The 23,151-nt window shown below is 46.0% G+C and overlaps 1 protein-coding gene and 1 non-coding gene across 2 annotated transcripts in view; one reads left to right on the top strand and one right to left on the bottom strand.

The window, feature by feature from the left end:
• The window catches only part of LOC126195305 (uncharacterized), a gene marked incomplete at its 5' end in the record, with an annotated part of 1,237,647 nt that overhangs the window by 983,035 nt on the left and 231,461 nt on the right, over positions 1–23,151 (bottom strand). The gene's annotated exons all lie outside the window — the stretch shown is intronic.
• On the top strand, positions 17,712–17,786 carry Trnas-cga (transfer RNA serine (anticodon CGA)). Its single transcript has one exon. It is a non-coding gene; the product is annotated as a tRNA-Ser (tRNA).

Below are 23,151 nucleotides of genomic sequence, written 5' to 3'. Positions count from 1 at the left end.
CCACTGAGTAGCTACAACTGTTTACGTTCTTTTCCACGCCTGTAATTGATTTAGAACTCTGATATTGAGTTGGTTTTTTAAGAAGTTTCTAGCTGTGTTATTTGGTACTGATTAGATTTTACCTTACCTGTACTAGTGTAGTTTTCTCTTTAATATGTTTTCAGCCATGTATCTCAGTTTCCTCAGGTCTTGAGGCTTGCAACAGTGACCCTAGTCTGAGTCAGGTGACGATGAAAGAATAGTCCTCCACAGGCACGTACGATGCGTTGGATTTGCTTAGAAGGTCCATCCGAACACCGCCTCGTATCATCTTGTTCTTTGCCTTTGTCAAGTATTTACACGGGCTCGGCATTGTTACGATGGAATTTGGTATGATTAATTTAAGAAGTGGCCGAACGCCCCTCTTGTCGCCATCCAGTTACCCTTCGTGGAGGAATACGTGTGTTATCCTAGTAAAAGTGGGCAGACCTTTTTCTAAGTACTTGCAACTCGTGTAAATAAGGCCGTATTTGTGTACCAGCACAGTACCACGCAGTCGAACGTGGATAACCACCTTAAAAATACATCCACCCTGATCGACACACCTGCCTTCGTCATTAACCCACGGGGAGAAATCGATCCGGGGCCGAATCGCGGAAGCGGTGTCTTTACATACAGGGCTATCCAGGCACCTCGGACAATTGCTGATAGGATGGAAAATTGTATCTGTAGCCGTTACTTTCTCTTTGTCTGTGTCACAAGGGGAAACGTACTGGAGGATACAATGTTGAAAATCCTTAGAAAGTACAAGACAGACGAATGATATACAAACATCTACAAAAACCTAAGGTCAAGAAGGAAGGGCATGTGACATGGTCACAGTTTTCCACCACTCTCGTTGTAGTTGTGCGTCACTGAAGCACTGAAGGAAGACGAAGGAAAAAATGAGTTATTAACCATCTGTTGTTTATTATAAACCTATAAGTCTATCGGTTTGGGTCATACATCACATCACAGAACGTTTGTCATCATAGAAACTGAACACTTGTAATGTACATAAAAATTATACAACGTGACAAAAATACTGGTGTACCGTACACAAATGTACTTACAAGGGAAAACAGATCAGGTGAAGTCGTAACTGATGTTCCTCATAACTCATACAACATCAAAGTTATCATAATGAAAGTCCACAATCGCCGGCCGCTGTGACCCAGCGGTTCTAGACGCTTTGCAGGTTCGAATTCTGCCTCGGGCATGGATGTATGTGATGTCCTTAGGTTAGTTAGGTTTCAGTAGTTCTAAGTTCTAGGGGACTGATGACCTCAGATGTTAAGTCCCTTTGTGCTTAGAGCCAGTTTTGAGTCCACAATCAATAGTCAAGTCCAGCATTTACAATGGGAACACAGGATGACAGTGACGGAAAGCATAGAGGAACATATATATGAAACAAGCAAAGATACTATCACAAATGGTGATGCCTTTGATACATTCACTGGCGGTAATAAAGTAACTTGATGCCAGAGAAATATTGCATCTACTGCAAAGAATTAAGTGGGATCTCTGTATTGAACATCTTTAGTAAAAATACATCGAGAGATAGTTACAGTGAGCGTTATCACTGTTGACATAACAAGGAAACAAGAAGCCATCACAACAGCGAAATGTATACATAAATCATTTACAGTGTGCTAAGGAAAGCAACAATGAAATTCATGCTATAAATACTTCGTATTGTTGATAGACGCTGAATGACGTCAAAGCCTAATTTTATAGAATACGTAACGCCAGTTTGTACGGGATTAATTAAAAAACCGTATAGCTCTTCGAAGCCAGTGCAGAATTGTTAAATAACTTAGACCATTTATCCCATGCTTGTTGACAACATGTTATCAACATATGCAAGTATTAGTATTTAGACAGAGCAGTCAGGCTAAAAATAAGTAAAACGAGTAGGTGCAAGAGATACGAACAATAATCAGAAAGTTCAATCATGTTTAGATAACACACTAGCATAGGGAACTGATATTAGTTGATCATGAGAAGAATCATGTAAGTATACATGTAGAACTCGGGATTCACTACATCCTTTACTGAATGCAAATGTGCAACTGTTACCCACACAGATAACAGAATATCAGTGGTGCAATAACATGAGGTAGTGACACACGAAAATATAATCCTTAATGAAGTACGGTTATAATGCCATCATGTCTGTAGACCTCGGGTTACACATCATACTTATTGAATATATAGGCCCACAATTGTCAGGAAGTAGTATATCAAACATTATCATACTACCAACGTAGATCTGAAGTAGTGTAAAAATACAGAAGAGGGAGGAGATTTCTGAACAGAAACGGATGAGCGAAAATGAAGAGGTTGTAGCTTGGAGGTTCTAAGACGACATGGCTCTTCAAACCTAATGTAAGGAAGTCTTCAGAGTCATATTCAAGGAAACAGAAGTCGTATTTGATACAGAATATGGTTTAAGGAAAAGACGACAAGGGCAGTGTTGATGAAGAGTAGGAGAATGGAGAGTAATAATTTCCTTAACATCTGATAAATTACAGGGAGCGAAAGGTTGTATGTAGCTTGTGCAGAAACTAGACAGCAGTTAGATGAGTCGAAAGACATAAAACGGTTGTTGCCTATCCCTGATGTTAATCTGTACATTGAGAACGCAGCAAAGGAGACCAAATAAAAATTTATTTGAACAATGAGAACAAAACCAAAGTCGTTTATTCTTTTGAAGACATGCAACCAGTTTCGACACAAAACGATATCACCTTTATTCCCCACGCGTAACCTGTTATCAAATGGTTCAAATGGCTCTGAGCACTATGGGACTTCACTTCTGAGGTCATCAGTCCCCTAGCACTTAGAACTACTTAAACCTAACCAACCTAACGACATCACACACATTCATACCCGAGGCAGGATTCTAACCTGCGACCGTCTGGAAAAGGATTGGAAGCATTTGATATATGGTGCTTTCGAAAAATTTTAGATAGTAAGAAAAAGTGTGAAGTAACGTAGGACTAAAAAGAAATGATTTATTGCAGACAGAAGAGGGGACAAGGTACTAGAACGTCTGCTACGACGTACATGGACGGCGGGCGTAGGAAAGAGCATTAGAGTGAAAAAGTAGCACTGGCAGGCAACAATACGGAAAATAGTCTATGCAGCTGAAAAATTACCGTAGGATACGAAATGATGAAGGAAGCATCAGATCAATTGGAAGACGAAATTAGAAATTTAAAAAAAAATGTTTTTGTGATTTAGTTTTGAGATACCTTTCACAAATGTTTCAATGCATCACTTCGAGATCTTCGCGTGCTGCGACTGGTCTCCCTCGTCAGCGACTACGGCGCCGCGGGGAGCGGACAGACAGGAACCACGGGGGGTGTGGGGCCAGCCGCGATCAATTTGCGCGGCCGTCGGGCATACCGGCGGGTGATGTATCCCGGCTGGCGAGTTCGGGCTGACGTGTAGCGGGCAGCGGCGTGGCGGCTGGCAGGCGCGCGCCCCGGCCACAATGTCGCCGACATTAGCCGCCGCGTGCCGGCGTCAGCAGGCGCGCCCGGCATCCGGGCGCGATGGACGCCGGGCCGCTGGAACACGGCGCCGGCGGCCAACTACGGCCGCCTGCTGGCTGCACTCCCAACAACTCGTACACAGCTCTATCCTCTCTGCTACTCGGCATCTTGGTCGTTTAGTACGTGTGCGCATAATTTAAAAGATGACGCCCTCTTCCGCTCATTGTCAAATGTTCGGGCTATGACACTGCAATGGTCTAACCGAATTGAGTTGCAGACTGAAAGGTGACTGTCGAGTCGGCTGCTAGGTGGGGAGGGGGGGGGGGGAATAGACAAAATGACAAAACATAGACCTAAATTATGCGATACACGTCATCACACGCAAGTAAGAATTTAATTCACAATGTGTTTTATTTAATAAAAGCATTTCCATTGGTCTATAGTCGAGTACAATACATATGCCTCGCATACAGGTTGGTCGGAAATTCCCGTTACAAACGTCTAGTACTTGTAGAGGGCAGTGAGCACAGAACATTTTGAATAGGAACCCATGTCCGGAATCTTATCTTTTTCCTTCTACGATAGTTTCATTTCAGATGTGTACCTCGTCAACGTTTGCTTAGGGCAAGAGACGTCTGAGTCCCCTGTCCTGATATGCAACAGGGTAGACAGACACGATAACGGTTACTATGTCAAACGATCCCCAGACGTCCCTTATTGTCCAATAAGAACACCGTGAATTCATTGTCCCAGGAAGGGGAAACTTTATTGACACATTCCTGGGGTCAGATACATCACATGATCACACTGACAGAACCACAGGCACATAGACACAGGCAACAGAGCATGCACAATGTCGGCACTAGTACAGTGTATATCCACCTTTCGCAGCAATGCAGGCTGCTATTCTCCCATGGAGACGATCGTAGAGATGCTCGATGTAGTCCTGTGGAACGGCTTGCCACGCCATTTCCACCTGGCGCCTCAGTTGGACCAGCGTTCGTGCTGGACGTGCAGACCGCGTGAGACGACGCTTCATCCAGTCCCAAACATGCTCAATGGGGGACAGATCCGGAGATCTTGCTGGCCAGGGTACTTGACTTACACCTTCTAGAGCACGTTGGGTGGCACGGGATACATGCGGACGTGCATTGTCCTGTTGGAACAGCAAGTTCCCTTGCCGGTCTAGGAATGGTAGAACGATGGGTTCGATGACGGTTTGGATGTACCGTGCACTATTCAGTGTCCCCTCGACGATCACCAGTGGTGTACGGCCAGTGTAGGAGATCGCTCCCCACACCATGATGCCGGGTGTTGGCCCTGTGTGCCTCGGTCGTATGCAGTCCTGATTGTGGCGCTCTCCTGCACGGCGCCAAACACGCATACGACCATCATTGGCACCAAGGCAGAAGCGACTCTCATCGCTGAAGACGACACGTCTCCATTCGTCCCTCCATTCACGCCTGTCGCGATACCACTGGAGGCGGGCTGCACGATGTTGGGGCGTGAGCGGAAGACGGCCTAACGGTGTGCGGGACCGTAGCCCAGCTTCATGGAGACGGTTGCGAATGGTCCTCGCCGATACCCCAGGAGCAACAGTGTCCCTAATTTGCTGGGAAGTGGCGGTGCGGTCCCCTACGGCACTGCGTAGGATCCTACGGTCTTGGCGTGCATCCGTGCGTCGCTGCGGTCCGGTCCCAGGTCGACGGGCACGTGCACCTTTCGCCGACCACTGGCGACAACATCGATGTACTGTGGAGACCTCACGCCCCACGTGTTGAGCAATTCGGCGGTACGTCCACCCGGCCTCCCGCATGCCCACTATACGCCCTCGCTCGAAGTCCGTCAACTGCACATACGGTTCACGTCCACGCTGTCGCGGCATGCTACCAGTGTTAAAGACTGCGATGGAACTCCGTATGCCACGGCAAACTGGCTGACACTGACGGCGGCGGTGCACAAATGCTGCGCAGCTAGCGCCATTCGACGGCCAACACCGCGGTTCCTGGTGTGTCCGCTGTGCCGTGCGTGTGATCATTGCTTGTACAGCCCTCTCGCAGTATCCGGAGCAAGTATGGTGGGTCTGACACACCGGTGTCAATGTGTTCTTTTTTCCATTTCCAGGAGTATATATATATATATATATATATATATATATATATATATATATATATATATATATATATATCAGGCTCACCGGCCACTTGACCATTTTCTTCTTCTGTGCGGATGCACAAACAGTGCCCGAACTATTACGGGAATCGGCAACGCGCCGTGAGTAATGAGTATAATGGTCGGGGGCACTACGAATGTAGTGCGGGACAATACGTTGAGAATGTGAGTCTCGCGGGAGGCGTGCCAGAGATAAATCCCTGCAGTAGCAGTATCCTCTGTGTCCTCGGTGGCTCAGATGGATAGAGCGTCTGCCATGTAAGCAGGAGATCCCGGGTTCGAGTCCCGGTCGGGGCACACATTTTCATCTGTCCCCGTTGACATATGTCAACGCCTGTAAGCAGCTAAGGGTTGTAATTTCATAGTAACTTATTGTCCGGTTTGTTGTGAGACAGAGTCATTATTTGTGCATCACCGATAGAGGAAACATGATGCAGGCCGCGCGGGACTCGCCGAGCGGTCTAGGGCGCTGCAGTCATGGACTGTGCGGCTGGTCCCGGCGGAGGTTCGAGTCCTCCCTCGGGCATGGGTGTGTGTGTTTGTCCTTACGACAATTTAGGTTAAGTAGTGTGTAAGCTTAGGGACTGATGACCTTAGCAGTTAAGTCCTATAAGATTTCACACACATTTGAACATTTTGAACAAACATGATGCAGTACACGTTTGCGGAATACACAGACATGCTCCTTGAGTATGGCGAAGCTGGAGGTAACGGAAGAGCTGCTGGTCAGCTGTATCACGAACGTTTCCCACACCGTCACACTCTACAGCACGAATGTTTGCCCAAGTTACGCAACGACTACGAGAAACGGGTACCTTCACCGTGAGGAGGCAGGACTGTGGTGCTCCACGGCGACTCCGCACTCCCGAATTTGAAGAAGGTGTACTGCGTCGCACTGAAGACAGCCCGTCAACGAGTTTGGGAACAACTGCGTGTGCAATGGCTGTTAGTCACAGTACCGTCTTGGACGTCCTGCATAAGCAACAATTACATCCGTACTACTTACAAAGGATACACGCTAGGGGTCCAGCAGACAATCCACAACGCGTCGCCTTCTGCACATGGTTCCTGCACCGTTGCATCGACGCGCTCCTGCTTCCACGTCAAGTTCTCTTCACAGATGAATGTAGGTTCACAAGGTATTGGGTCCTGAATGCTCGAAACAGCCGTATCTGCGCGGACGGAAAACGTCATGCCACGCATGTTCAGGGATTTCAAGACAGGTTTGGAATTAACGTGTGGGCAGGTATTCTTGACGGTCATGTGATTGGATCACACCTCCTTCCATCCAAGCTCACAGGTCCCCATACTTAGGCTTCCTACGAGACGTAATGGACCCGTTCTTGGAAGGTGTGCCATTGAATTTTCGTCAGGAAATGTGGTTTCAGCATGATGGAGCCCCATCTCACTTTTCACTGGCTGTCCGGAGACATCTCATCAGGCGGTATGGTGAAACATGGATAGGCCATGATGGTCCAACCGCGTGGCCGCCACGATCGCCGGGTTTATCCTCTAAGGACTAATTTTTGTAGGGTCGTATGGCCAGCCTAATTTATGATACACCTGTAGAGACAGAGGAAGATCTGCTGGCACGAGTTCTGGCCGCTGCACAAGACCTTGAAGAGACACCTGGAGGGATGAAGAGAGTGTACCCAAAACATGCTTCGGCGGTACAATGTGTGTAACAACTTTGGTGGTTGCCACATCGAGCCGCTATTGTAATGCATCGGTATGTTGCGGATGCTGCCGTAGATGCTGGGTTCTTGTTGTTGTCGTCTAATGTAAACCATAAGATGTAAGTTGTAATGCAAATGCGTATGTAAAATAACGGAACGAGTCACTATTCTTTTCAAATGGAATGCAACAATTGTACTGGGTCACGCCTAAGCACATTCCTCACCTGAGTGTGGATGAGACAATCATCTGCATTGAAACTGTCGTAGAACGGAAACGATACTTTTCCGGACATGGGTTCCTATTCAAAATGTTATGTACTCACTACCCTCTACAAGTCCTAGACGTTTGTATGGGAATTTCCGACTACCCTGTATAGCATAAACTTTCGTCGTCACACAATTTATTTTAAAACAAATAAACCAATTAGAAACAGAACGAAGAAGTAACATGATTGTCTCCGGGAAGGATCGCGCTCTGCTGGTAAATCCCTTTTACTAGACGGTGACTGCACCAGTTGTCCTACAGTAGCTTCGAACACTCAAGGGTATGAAAAAAGGCGTTGATCCGATGTTCGCTAAAGCTCTGGAGAAAATGATTACGAAATTCGAAAAGACAGGGTCTTTTGACGAGCAGCGTGGCAGAGGGTTTGAAAGCAGTTTATCTGATGTCCAGCCGAGCGCTGTGGCCGAGCGGTTCTAGGCGCTTCAGTCCGGAACCGCGCTGCTGCTACGGTCGCAGGTTCGAATCCTTCCTCGGGCATGGATGTGTGTGATGTCCATACGTTAGTTAGGTTTAAGTAGTTCTAAGTCCAGGGGACTGATGACCTCAGATGTTAAGGCCCATTTGAACCATTTGAATCTGATGCCTGTCGAAGATCACTACTTTGCAGAAGGTATCGGTCGTGATGTGCAACCATGCAGAACTCCGGACACGACTCCGAGCAAGGGGCATAAAATCCAACTAAGCGTCCTGAATTGTTACCTGTACCAATTCCCCCCCCCCTCCCCCCACACACACACAAGTTGCTTCCTGCTGATCTGCCAGCAGAACAAACATTCGCTCTGAAATTTCTTGATCGCATGGAAGAGGACTATGAATGGCCATGGAACATTTTGTGGACAGACGAAGCCTATTTCCGAATAAATCACAATACGCATAACGGAAAATTCATATGCACATCAACCGGTTCCTCTTCATTCTGCAAATATGACTGTGTGGTGTGAGTTGACGGCATCGTTTACGATTGGTCCATATTTTTTCAAGTAGATGAGTCTTGTGGGTCCTATCGTCTGTACCGTCACTGGTAAATGGTATGAGAGTCTTTGGAGCATCAACGTCTTTTCAAACCTTCAACAGCGAGTATGTGTGGGTAGGATCAGTTTTATGCTAGATAGCGCTGCTCCGCACATTGCACAACGAGTGAAGCGGCTGCTGCAGAGGCCGGTCGGAAATGCCAGAATTATCAGCTGTCAATTCTCTACAGACTGGTGATCTAGATTTCCTGATCTTAATCCATGTTTTCTGAAAGATGTTGTGTTGAATGCTCCAGTTACGAATTTAGCTGAATTGAAGGCACGCATTGCGCAGCGCACTCTGAACGTGAGCCCCGGAACATTGCTATCTGTTGTCGAATGTGCTATTTCTTGATTTCAGCATGTGGAAAAAAACGATGGGCGGTGTACTGAAAGTCTTGTGTCGGATACCGATGGCATTTTATTTTTAGGTGAGCTCGATTGTTTCCATCCCCCTTGCCGTGGTGGAGGGGCTTACATGAACAACGGTCCCACAACTACGATTCATCTGGAATTTACGTTAAGACCCTTGCAGTGCCATCTATTGCCAGACTTTACGGTTTTCTTCCTCAACGTTTCCCCTTGCATCAATAATATGCAGTTCAAATTTGGTGTTATTCTGAGCGGTGGTTCTCTATCTACGGCGCGTAGACATCCTGTAAATATTAGATTTCATCCAAATCGGTCAAGAAAAGACATCGACAGACACACTATCCTGATTATAATATTAGTATGGACTGACATACAGGTGCCTAAACGGAAATCTGCTGTTCTCCACTTTTGAAAAAACTTTTTGCTTTTCCCCAGAAATATTTTGTTCGGAATATTATTATAGATAAAATAAGTTTTACATTCTGTACTCCCATGAAAATTTCCTTGTGTCTCTCGTTTCAGCGAACCGCCACTCAATCTTATTTCTTTCTCGATCTCCATGTGCTCGCTGCGTGACCTGTCTTGTAGGTAACTGCGGCGCCTTGAGAAGCGTGGCTAGCTGCACGCAGACAACAGTGCAGGCAGCAATTGCAATCTGCCAGTCACAGAGGAGTTTTATTGGCAGTGTAGAAAGTAGACCTCGTATCTGAAGCCGCAACATTGTTATAACTTGATGTTACGTATATGCACAATTTAATACTGTGAAAATACGAAGTGTCTTACTCACCAGATGACGTCTCATTTGTAAATGATACCAAATAAAAATGAAAATTCAAAAAATGTACCGTAGACTCCGGTGTTGCACAAGGGGCATGGATAAACTTTGAGCGCAATTACATGAGGGATTAATCCGAAAGACCGAATTAGAAACACATTGCTTCTAACTACCACAATATCTTATGCAGCAGCAGAAGCGGTTCATAACCACACATTCGTTAACTGAAACGCTGTTAGTGGAACCCTTCTCCTTTGTTATCGAATCCTTTCATTCAAGTCGATTTTCGCTATTAACTGTGGTCATTCTGTAATATATTTTCGCATTATAAATTATCACCGTTTCCGACAAATAAATGCCGGCCGCGGTGGTCTCGCGGTTCTAGGCGCGCAGTCCGGAACCGTGCGACTGCTACGGTCGCAAGTTCGAATCCTGCCTCGGGCATGGATGTGTGTGATGTCCTTAGGTTAGTTAGGTTTACGTATTTCTAAGTTCTAGGGGACTGATGACCACAGCAGTTGAGTCCCATAGTGCTCAGAGCCATTTGAACCATTTTTTCGACCAATCAATCGCACTACTCTCGCATCTCTTTCGTCATACACGAGGGTCGCTCGGAATGTAATGCCAAACTTTTTTCTTTTTCTCAGCAGAGAACAATGTTGTGAAATTGAAATTTTGCGTATTTTCGCAAGTTCGCGAGCAAAATTTTCTTTTCCTCCAACACCGAGAGTAGCTGCAACAATGTTCAAAATGGCGTCTGTAAGTGGTACGTGTTATAAGTAGCGTGTCGCCATTGAACTTCTCTCTGCAGCGAATGAATACTTTTGGGAATATTCACAAACCTTGCTTTGAAGTATGGAGTATCAGCAGTCGACAGTACAGTTGTCCGTTGGGTGCGGATAGTGGGACCACAAGAGGGCGGCTGGCGAGCACCATGATTTGCGACACCTGACGTGTTGCAGCGTTTTGTCGTTCTCACTCGATGAATTACGATTCAGCAGTGGGGACTACTGTTGTCAACCAACAGAGGACGTGGGTGAGCATTTACCCACGTTCTTGGGCACTCAAAACATGTGTGGCAGATGGATTCCGTGCCTTGTTACGCTTGAACACAGTCTGAACATTCGTTCTGAGTTGTTGCAACGTTTTGAAGCTCAGAGGAGGCCCTCTCGTCTCGAATAGTGAAAGGTAATGAAACCCAAATTCATCATTTAGAGTCCGAAACAAAAAGACAGTTACTGAAATGACGTTCTCCTGAGGCATATGAGTCTCACATTTCTCTTCGATAAGGATAAAAGCTGAAGCAATGAATTAAAATTTTAGCTACATCTGGAAACTGAAGCTGTGTTCCTGATTGCCAGGCACCTATGCTAACCACTTCACCACCAAAGCTTTGTGGCTAGTTCACTTACGCGGGCTACCTAACACGAACTTGAATTCAAACTTGAAGTCCATTTTTTTCCTCTTCTCAAACCGTCAGTATATTGTCCAGTGTAGGGAGTACTGTTTATCTGAGAAGTGGAAAAAATGGGCTGAAGGTGTGATTTGAAGTTTGTGTTAGGGAAGGCATTGGCAGGTATCCTCGCTACACTGCTATGGTAGTGGAGTGGGCGCCACATCTCCTTGCTGAGCAGGAGGTATGGCTCAAGTCCAAGTTGTAGTATAAATTTTAATTCATTGTTTCAAAAATGGCTCTGAGCACTATGGGACTCAACTGCTGTGGTCATGAGTCCCCTACAACTTAGAACTACGTAAACCTAACTAACCTAAGGACATCACACACATCCATGCCCGAGGCAGGATTCGAACCTGCGACCGTAGCGGTCGTGCGGTTCCAGCCTGTAGCGCCTTTAACCGCTCGTCCACTCCGGCCGGCTTCATTGTTTCAGCTTCTACCCTTATCGAGGTACAGTTGAGACTCATATCTCTCGGGAAAGAGTCATTTCATGAGATCTATATGTCACTTATGTCTGAGGTACAGACAGGAATTTCCCATTCCATAAAAAAGCGGAATGTTGCCCTAATAACAGAGAACCTCAATAATACTGATGATATGAGAAGGAGAAACAATGGGCTGAAGACGCGAATTGAAGATTTAGCTAGGGAGGGCACTAGACTTACATATCCCGTGCAGCTACGGTAGCTACAACACTGTGGTGATGGAATGGTCAGCACATCTGCCTCGTAAGCAGCAGACCTAGTTTCGAGGCCTGGCCTTGGCACAACTTTCAATTCATGCCTTCGGGTTCTATCCTTATCAAAGAAAAAGACAAGCCACGGCACGACGTCATCCTCTCTCTCCACAAAAGAAAATATTCAAAGCCACTGCTCTTGCCAGCAAGATGATGAGTACTTATTTCGATCCTGTGAGTGTGAGAGTCTCAGCGACGTGATGCCAAGAGGCAGTGACATTAATTCGGAGACATACGTGAACACATTAACCGCACTCACGAAGCGTTTACAGCGAGTTTGGCGCCATACTGTCTCAGATGATATTTAGACTCTACCCGATAACGCACGGCCTCTCACAAGTTTGAGGACATCTCAACATACCAGGAAACAGGGATAGACACTGATACTCCATCCACCCCGCAGCATTGCCATAGCTTCCTCGGATTGCACTCGTTAAATGGAGGAAAGCGTAGCATTCGTGAAAGAAGTTTTGAGGCTTGTTCCGATGTAAAAGTCAAGCGCCAGCACACCGACCCCTCTCTTGGACGACAACGAGTCAGCAGCGACCTCAAGGCGAAGAGAACATAAGCGCTGCTCCTCCTGGCCGCTCTCCAGTTCAAGATCATCCAGTTCGCCGCGTTCTACAGCAGCGAGTTCAAGAATAACATCAAGACTAGTCATTTCGCTTCTACTATGTAGCAGTGTCTAACTGAACAGATTTCTTATATTGTCTGTCGCCCTTTTCTTGCGACATATCTGTTTAACACAAAGTTTAGTATTGTAATCATTTTCTTTTGTAATAAACGTCATTAATACGATTTGCTTGAATATTTGTTTAGCGATCCGAGAAAGCAGGTTTCCTAGGCATCCCTTATTCGACGAGTAGTCAGGATACAACAAGGATGATGAGGTAATTCGTGCATTAAAGAGATGGCTTAGTGACCAGAACGAAGAATGGCAGAGTTCGTGGAAAAATAGGATGTGTAGATAAAACATCCTTGAGTAATTTTAATTCTGTCGAGTTAATAACGGTTGACGAAAACAAAGTCAAGCAAGACAGTCATATTTTCAATTAAATATCCTTTATAGAATGTCGAATCAAAACAGCTTTCAGACGTCTAAATTCCCAGTTGTTATTTTATTTGAGCAACCAGTTCCATCACTATATTACACTATCTTCAGGCCCCCTGTGGTTGGTATCCGTAGATTTTTCTGACATAGCGGTGCCCCCGATCATCATTTGCCGACTGTAGCTCAGAAAAGGTTTACGCAAAAATAAAAAAATTGAAAATTTAGAGAGCTGAAAGGTGCTTTGATTCAAAATTCTACACACATCAACAAACGTTTAGGATCACCCCTGTTCCCAGAACATCTGAAGACAGACGTTCACTGTGGATACTGTATCACAGACACAGTCCCTTTGACTATTCAGAGATGTCACTATAAACCCGCCCAAATATGTAAACAACCATGCATGAGCAGCATAAGATGGAGGGGGTCTGACAGCCGATCACTTCCAGTCATTCCAACACGGCTCGTGTTGTCTATAGTTCAACCATGCCTAGACAGTCAGTACCACGGTTCGATCGCGTCCGCATTGTTACTTTGTGCTAGGAATGGCTCTCGACAAGAGAAGTGTCCAGGCGTCTCCGAGTGAATCAAAGCGATGTTGTTCGGACATCGAGGAGATACAGAGAGACAGGAACTGTCGATGACATGCCTCGCTCAGGCCACCCAAGGGCTTCTACTGCAGTGGATGACCGCTACCTACGGATTATGGCTCGGAGAAACCCTGACAGAAACGCCATCATGTTTAATGCTTTTCGTGCAGCCACAGGACGAAGTGTTATCACTCAAACTGTGCGCAATAGGTCGAATGGTGCTCAACTTCCCTCCCAGCGTCCATGGCGACGCCCATCTTTGCAACCACGACACCATGCAGCGCGGTACAGATGGGCCCAATAACATGCCGAATGGACAGCTCAGGTTTGGCATCACGTTCTCCTCACCGGTGAGTGTCCCATACGCCTTCAACCAGACAATCGTAGGACACGTGTTTGGAGGCAACCCGGTCAGGCTGAACGCCTTAGACACACTGCGCAGCGAGTGCAGCACGGTAGAGGTTATCTGCTGTTTTGAGGTGGCATTATGTGGGGCCGACGTACGCCGCTTGTAGTGATGGAAGGCACCGTAACGACTGCGCGATACGTGAATACCATCCTCCGACCGATAGTGCCACCATAACGGCAGCATATTGGAGAGGCATTCGTCTTCATGGACGGCGATTCTCGCTCCCATCGTGCACACCTTGTGAATGACTTCCTTCAAGATAACATCATTCGACTAGAGTGGCCAGCATGTTCTCCAGACATGAACCCTATCGAACATGCCTGGGATAGATTGAAAGGGGCTTTTTATGGACGAGGTGACCCACCAACCACTCTGAGTTACGGCGAGTGGGACAATCTGGACCAACAGTGCCCTGATGACATCTCTATAGTATGCCACGACGAATACAGGCATGCATCAATCCAAGAGGACGTGCTACTAGGTATTAGATGTACCGGTGTGTACAGCAATCTGGATCACCACCTCTGAAGGTCTCGCTGTATGGTGGTACAACATGCAATGTGTGCTTTTCATGAGTAATAAAAATGACGGAAATGATGTTTACGTTGATCTCTATTCCAATTTCCTGTACTGGTTCCAGCACTATCGGAACCGAGGTGATGCAAAATTTTCTTTGATGTGTGTATATTAAATCGCCGAAGTCCCGCAGGTTATCTGTCTAAAGATGGACTTACAGATACTTGAAAATCATTTGTCTACTGAGTATGTATACGTGCTATCTGCAAGACTTTGACAGTGTCTGTGAGAAGCACGAATGTAATAGGTCGTGCAGAGAAAAGGGGTGGGGGCGGGGGTCAGTGCTGGCGCTGGTTGCTGGAGCGGGGGGGGGGGGGGGGGGGGGGGGAAGAGAGGTGGCATTAGGCCTCGACTAGGAGGCCCCGGAAAAAGTCGAATTCACTTGTAAACGAGGAGGGGAAGGTGCGTGGCGGATGACAGCCGCGGACGCTTTATTAGGGCGAGGGCGGAGGTGGCGGTGGAGGCGCGGTAGAGGGGCGGGGAGGGCAGAGCTAACGCGATTCCAGCCGTCACTGGGGGCTGGCCGGCCTAACCGCTTTAGCGCGGCGCCACTAATTAAAACCTCCGGCGCTGATGGAGCGCCCGCCAGACGCCGAAATCCGAAGCCGGCGCTGCCCCACGGTCGCCGATTCAATTACAATTTGCCCCGCTGCGATTAATTTAAAAGACCGCTGCCCTCCGCAAACAGTGGCGCCTTTGGTGTTATGTAACGGTCACCCCCCTCCACGGCCCCCTTTTTCGCCGAAACAGGGCCGTTGATGTTGTGCACACAGCGCACAGACGATAATATTTGGTGCGGGCTTCTTGTGTTTAAAAGGATTCTGTGGCGCCGAACCAGTTGCTGGTTTCACCCGTATAATGAACGTACGAACACAGCTGTCGTATATTGAATCAGTAAGAGACGAAAGAAAAATTTATTACGTCGCCTACAGATTTTTATCGTACAGTATCCATGATCTGCATTATTCATGCAGTATTTGTTTCGTAGTTAAGTCAGTGAAAAGTAATAGCTTTCAATATGTGTAGAAAACAGAGTGCGGACAAGGAAACTCCAAAAACACAACACATTACTATGCTTAATATGATATAAGAAAACCGCTGGCATTCGAAAAACTTTCAAATCATTTCGCAATGGATAATTACAGGTCCTGTATGGTTCTCAAGAGCATATTACACAATTCTTCCTTCTTCCTGCAAAATGATGGCAAAGTCAAGTAACGATGACAGTCCATCATTACTCTACCACACAAACATTTGGGTTACACTCTTTTGGTGTGAGACGTTCAGGGGGGGGGGGGGGAGTTCCTCTGGGGGCCGAACTGCACAATAACCCTGGGTTCGGTGTGGGGCGTCGGTGGGGCGGGTGGACTGCTGTGACCTGTTGTGCGGTTGTCAATCACTGAGGGCTACGGCAGGACGAAGTCTCTCTGTTGTTTTCTATGTACCCAGTTCAATACAGAATACAACGATGACAGCGATCAATCACCGTTCTCTTCAAAGGTTCAACAGTATTGAGGTGTGTGGTGGCTGTGGTGGCCAGGACGGGTGCAACCCCTTATCCTTTGGCTCGCAAAACCTGTCCTGGTCGATGAGAACTGCGTGAACACCATCACAATTTGGGAATAAGCATTGTACCATAGGATGGACCTGATCAGCCAAAATCGTCGTACAATCCTTGGTAATAACGCGACTATTCGGAGTAACGACAAGACTCATGCAATAAGAAGATACAGCTGCTCAGATCACCAACGAAGCCTCACTATGTTTCTTTCTTGGGACGTAAATTGGAAAGAGTGTAAAATATGTCACATCCGACCAAATTGAAACTTTCCTGGCAGATTAAAACTGTGTGCCCGACCGAGACTCGAACTCGGGACCTTTGCCTTTCGCGGGCAAGTGCTCTACCAACTGAGCTACCGAAGCACGACTCACGCCCGGTACTCACAGCTTTACTTCCGCCAGTACCTCGTCTCCTACCTTCCAAACTTTACAGAAGCTCTCCTGCGAACCATGCAGAACTAGCACTCCTGAAAGAAAGGATATTGCGGAGACATGGCTTAGCCACAGCCTGGGGGATGTTTCCAGAATGAGATTTTCACTCTGCAGCGGAGTGTGCGCTGTTATGAAACTTTCCTGGCAGATTAAAACTGTGTGCCCGACCGAGACTCGAACTCGGGACCTTTGCCTTTCGCGGGCAAGTGCTCTACCAACTGAGCTACCGAAGCACGACTCACGCCCGGTACTCACAGCTTTACTTCCGCCAGTACCTCGTCTCCTACCTTCCAAACTTTACAGAAGCTCTCCTGCGAACCATGCAGAACTAGCACTCCTGAAAGAAAGGATATTGCGGAGACATGGCTTAGCCACAGCCTGGGGGATGTTTCCAGAATGAGATTTTCACTCTGCAGCGGAGTGTGCGCTGTTATGAAACTTTCCTGGCAGATTAAAACTGTGTGCCCGACCGAGACTCGAACTCGGGACCTTTGCCTTTCGCGGGCAAGTGCTCTACCAACTGAGCTACCGAAGCACGACTCACGCCCGGTACTCACAGCTTTACTTCCGCCAGTACCTCGTCTCCTACCTTCCAAACTTTACAGAAGCTCTCCTGCGAACCATGCAGAACTAGCACTCCTGAAAGAAAGGATATTGCGGAGACATGGCTTAGCCACAGCCTGGGGGATGTTTCCAGAATGAGATTTTCACTCTGCAGCGGAGTGTGCGCTGTTATGAAACTTTCCTGGCAGATTAAAACTGTGTGCCCGACCGAGACTCGAACTCGGGACCTTTGCCTTTCGCGGGCAAGTGCTCTACCAACTGAGCTGAAAGGCAAAGGTCCCGAGTTCGAGTCTCGGTCGGGCACACAGTTTTAATCTGCCAGGAAAGTTTCATAACAGCGCACACTCCGCTGCAGAGTGAAAATCTCATTCTGGAAACATCCCCCAGGCTGTGGCTAAGCCATGTCTCCGCAATATCCTTTCTTTCAGGAGTGCTAGTTCTGCATGGTTCGCAGGAGAGCTTCTGTAAAGTTTGGAAGGTAGGAGACGAGGTACTGGCGGAAGTAAAGCTGTGAGTACAGGGCGTGAGTCGTGCTTCGGTAGCTCAGTTGGTAGAGCACTTGCCCTCGAAAGGCAAAGGTCCCGAGTTCGAGTCTCGGTCGGGCACACAGTTTTAATCTGCCAGGAAAGTTTCATAACAGCGCACACTCCGCTGCAGAGTGAAAATCTCATTCTCCGACCAAATTACTTTCTTCTATTGCTCTATAGTCCAGGATTTATGGATTCGCGACCAGATTTTCCTGTTACTGGCACTTGAATCATTGATGAGTGGCTTTGGAATTCCAGTTCCCTGCAATTCTCTGCTCATAGAACTCATTCGGTGTAATTTTGGTGTTGATAGGGTTCGCCAAAAAATGGGTCAAATTGCTCTAAACGCTATGGGACTTAACAGCTGAAGTCATCAGTCCCCTAGACTTAGAACTACTTAAACCTAACTAACCTAAGGACATCACACACATCCATGCCCGAGGCAGGATTCGAACCTGCGTACGTAGCCGTCGCTCGGCTCCAGAGTGCAGCGCCTAGAACCGCACGGCCACTCCGGCCGGCCCTCTTGAACACCAAAGACTTCGGTTCCGAGGTTTTGGAAGAGTACAAACAATCTGCTCACATTCGAATTCACTTAGCTCCGCGTTAATGCACTCAGACTACACAGCACAATCCGGCCGATGTGGCCGAGGGGTTCTAGGCGCTTCAGTCTGGAACCGCGCGACCACTTGGTCGCAGTTTCGAATCCTGCCTCGGGCATGGATGTGTGTGCTGCCCTGAGGTTAGTTAGGTTTAAGTAGTTCTGAGTTCTAGAGGACAGATGACCTCAGATGTTAAGTCCCATAGTTCTCAGAGCCATTTGAACCATTTTACACAGAACACAATTCTGACCACAACTGCCACTTTCAACGTGTTGATGGAATTACACAGGTGGTATCTGTGGTCAAATACAACAGCGCCACCTGGAGGCTCGGCTAGCATCTCCGTTTTGCTCAAGCATGCAGTTCTCTTGATGCCTCAATTTTATTGTCCGACCCGTGAGCCTCGGATGAGCACCAGAAGACGACGCTGGAAATTATCGTCGGAGGCTTTCCTGCTATGTGAAACAGAATACTAGACGATTTGCAGCAAATTTCACAACAGAGTCTACAGCGCTGTTTCAGGAAGAAGTCTTTGAATCATACCATTTAGTGCACATTGTTAAACATAGAACTACGCTGCAGGTGACCCCTATATGTTGCTATGTTGACCAAACGAATTCGACAGTTGTGGTTGCAGTGGGTGCGTAGATGAATCGAAACGTTTCCAGTTATAACTGGTCTACAGTCGTCTCTGGTTACGCCGTCATTCAGGGTAACGGCTGTTCGAAACATGCTAACATCTAAACAAATATTTTGTCACCCTATATGTAGAAGAGCCAACTGCACTCACGATCGATCTTGGTGGATGGTCATTTTTGACCATTTTGGCAATACCAATTCGGGTGTCTGTGATGAGCTTGCGTGGAATTTGAGGTCAGAGTCCCTTGGTATCTCCACTGTCCAATAGTTCAGTTGTGATGTAGGATTTCGGTAAATAATCTGGTAAAAGTGCTTTCCTCCAAGTACAGACACACTTTATTAGGGTAATTTCTTGCACTGAGGATAATTTCATTGAGGGTAACCCTATGATTCCCCTTGTCAGTGATACGATTGTTCATCTTTCACCGAGAATCTCAGTCCTTTTCAGTCCTCTCAGCTCACACTGGACTTAGGTGTCTTGGATATCGCTAAAATCAGGCTAGGAACAAGTCCTCCCGCTTGACTCACTCCAGTGATATTGACGGCAACTGGTAGAATTCGTGGAGTTGGAGAGAAATTCAGGCCTTTAAGCCGGCAGAGATATGGTGGCTTCAAGTTTCTTGTCGCAGAACTTGATGACATTGCGGTGAACGGCACTGGACACAGAAGTTTCAAGGTTAACGCGCTCACAGTTACAGGGCTCTTTCATGTACGGCCAAGTCATGTCCATCCATTTCCAGTCCAACGGAGAGGGAGAAAGAGAGAGCGAGAGACAGACAGACAGACAGACAGACGGAGGGAGAGAGAGTTGTCAATAGAAACAAAATAAGTTTGAACATACGAGAATTCTGGCCCACGCATCGAGCTATTGGGACCCTGTGATTACAGGAGCAGAGCAAAGATACTTAGTGACGGCAACTGTGCCGGCTTCTGTGGCCGAGCGGTTCTAGGCGCTTCAGTCCGCAACCACGCGGCTGCTACGGTCGCAGGTTCGAATCCTGCCTCGGGCATGGATGTGTGTTATGTCCTTAGGTTAGTTAGGTTTAAGTTGTTCTAAGGCGAGGGGACTGATGTCCTCAGATGTTAAGTCACATAGTGCTTGGAGCCATTTGAACGGCAACTGTGACACATACACCTGTTATGCACTTAGCAGTGCATGGAAGCATGCCCTTGATGGAGAAAGAGCGCAGGGAAGACTTCTTGTAGCTTATCGTGAAAAATGGCGCTGCTAGCGACATTGGATAGAGTGCGCAAACATAATATACGGGCATAGAGGGCGCCATCTCAGTGAGCAGCACATCCATGCAGTTACGTAATCTAGCCAATGAGACGCCGTCGCTTAGGCACAAGATTAGGAGTGTCTCCATTTTCATGGGTAATGGCAGCCCATTCTTCACGGAGTGCTGCACTCAGGAAAGGTACGAAGTCGGCGTTCCGAAAAATTCCCAAAAGTTGAAACACGTATGTTGTGCGGCAGCGATGCTGAGACATTGTAGAATCTCTGACCAGAGCAGTTGCGCTCGACTCGCAGTAGCGAGCAGTCAGTCAGTCTGCAGTAGTCACTCCTCAGTAGTGCTTGGAGTCGGTTGCTAGCAGTAGCGGAGAGCAGTCGGCGGGCGTCGGCATCGCAATGGTCGAGATTCAGGACGAGGTATAATTTATTTAAATAAATAATCATGCAGCTTTGCGCTCATCAGATAATGTAACGAACACTCATTGTAATTTAACTTTCAAAAATCGCCCCCAATAATAATTTTGATTTAAAAGCATTTTTAGAGACAATTATTCAAATTTCCTTCCATTTCCTTTTAACAAAGATTTTTAAAATGTACTTCCAATGCTTTTCATGCAAGCAACAGAGAACAATAAGAGCAGAATTTTGACATGCAGTTTCACTAAGGTAAGAAATTTATTCTCGTTTCGCACAGGGCAAACACCGACTTTTCGGTTGAATTGAGTTTAGGTTATCATTACAGTTTCATTATCATGGGATTAGCGTTCATTATTTAATGGGAACTTGTACTTGAGTCAGATAGCGAGCTTTCATTTAATTGTCTTTGCCATTAATATTCTTGTGGGAAGGTCACACTTAGCTGTGGCACCATAACTAATAAATATATATATATTTTTAGAAAATGTTGTGGGGAGGTTACACTTGGCGACACCCGGTCCAGGATCGTATTTCGTAGAGAATCTTTTGAAAAACAGTCAGATATCTGCTCTTATTTCTTAGATATAATTAGGATTTGGCGCAACGCTTTTACTAATCTTGTGACTTTCTTTCTACAGGTCAACGGCAATTCGTTGCTCTGTTGTATTTGTGTGTTGATTTTGCATTGTGCTTATTTGTTTTGTGATTAATTGTGACTATTGTGAAAATGCCGCGAAAGACTATGAATAGTGTATCGCGAGGTATTGTGAATGAAGTTACCGACTCAAACAATTTTACCGATAGGACTAGTGACACGCAGTGTAATGATGACAATGCTGTGTTCACTAACAGTCAGTGCGTTCTAATCGCGAATGACGACTTTTACCTTAATGATGAACAAACGAACTCGGTTATGTCTTCTGTTGATTTGACGACAATCAATAACGCGGGACGCTCTATTGTAATGAGCGCTGCCCAGCCTAACACAACCGGTTTACTAAATTCACGTGACGAACAGACAAATTTGTCTAATGAAAATGATCAGTGTACGGAAAGTACGCCGGACTTATTTAATTCCGAAATAATGTCTAACAGTGTACATCTGACTGACAAACCTTCTTGTAAATCGCAAAATAACCAAATGGTTACAGAAAGCGAAACGATTCCAGATCCACCATTAATCAGCACAGAGAATAGAAATGTTAATTTTGGCTCAGATCAAATTATGGCACTATTGCTGCAACGAATTAACCAAATTATTGAAAAACAAGACAACAATGATGTAAATCTCAATCAACTTAGTGAACAGGTCAGACAACAGAGCGAAGATAATAAACAGTTTAATGAAAAATTAGATAAGAATTCCAGACAGTTAAATGAAAAATTAGATAACAATTCCAGACAGTTAAATGAAAAATTGGATAACAATTCCAGACAGTTAAGTGAACAAATTAGGGCCGTTGCCGCACAATGTCATGACACTAAGGAACAGTTACGCCAGGAAATTGAGGCTTGTTCACGAAAAAGTAGCGAAGAAATTAAGTCTGTTGCTCAGGAATTAAGGGAATTGCAAACAGCTGCAACAGAAACACTTAGAGCGGAAATCAGTACAGTCGCTAAACAATGCTCTGAAAAAGCTACACAATTACGCGACGAGTTTAAAGCAATGACGGTAGAACTTTCGCGCACAATGGATGAAAAGATTGACGCAAAATTCGAACAACAGAACACACAAATTAATGAACGTCTTAATCTTCACATAGAAAACAGTAATACGCGTTTTCGTAAATTTATTGATGATCAAAATAAAGTAAAACGCCAGGTAATGGAAACAATCACTGCACAGAGACAAGAAGACAAACGTAAAATGTTTGCGAAGGCAAAAACGTATGTAGACAATAATATTGCCACAGTTTCGGACAAAATTAATACCATCGAACAGTCAAACACAGAATTACGTGACGAAATTTCTGATCTGAAATCGAAAACAGACACATACATAACAGATTTTCTAACAGTGACCGATAGACTCGAACAATTAGAACTAACACAGGATTCCGATGTCGTGAAAGCTGATGTTAAAAAACTGAACGAAACTACACGTAAATTGCAAAACCAGATTAATGCCAATGACACTAAAACCGATGATCAGGTAAAAATACTGACTGAAAAATGTGATGAATTGGCCAATCGTATTGACGTCATCGAAACTACTAATGACAATAAATCAGACGATACTTCACCGGTTGCATTTAATCAAACACCGGAATTTCAAAATTTACAGCAGACAATTAATGAGATTGATTCGTCTAATAACACATTGCGTCGAAAACTGTCAAGTTTACAGCAAGAAATAACAGAGATGAAAAACACTTCAGTTAATAACACAGCACAGCAGACACCACTTTTCGAACATTTGCCAGACTCGCGCAACGCGTGTAATTTGGGTAATCTACAGAGAGTACGAGACTTAGAGTCCGAACAATCACAGTTCAACAGATTCTCTTACAACCATGAACCTGTTTCATCACACAGAGACGACAATTTCGATT

This window comes from Schistocerca nitens, chromosome 7 (genome assembly GCF_023898315.1).
Source record: "Schistocerca nitens isolate TAMUIC-IGC-003100 chromosome 7, iqSchNite1.1, whole genome shotgun sequence".
NCBI lineage: Eukaryota > Metazoa > Arthropoda > Insecta > Orthoptera > Acrididae > Schistocerca > Schistocerca nitens.
This window is presented reverse-complemented; position numbering and strand designations above follow the sequence as displayed.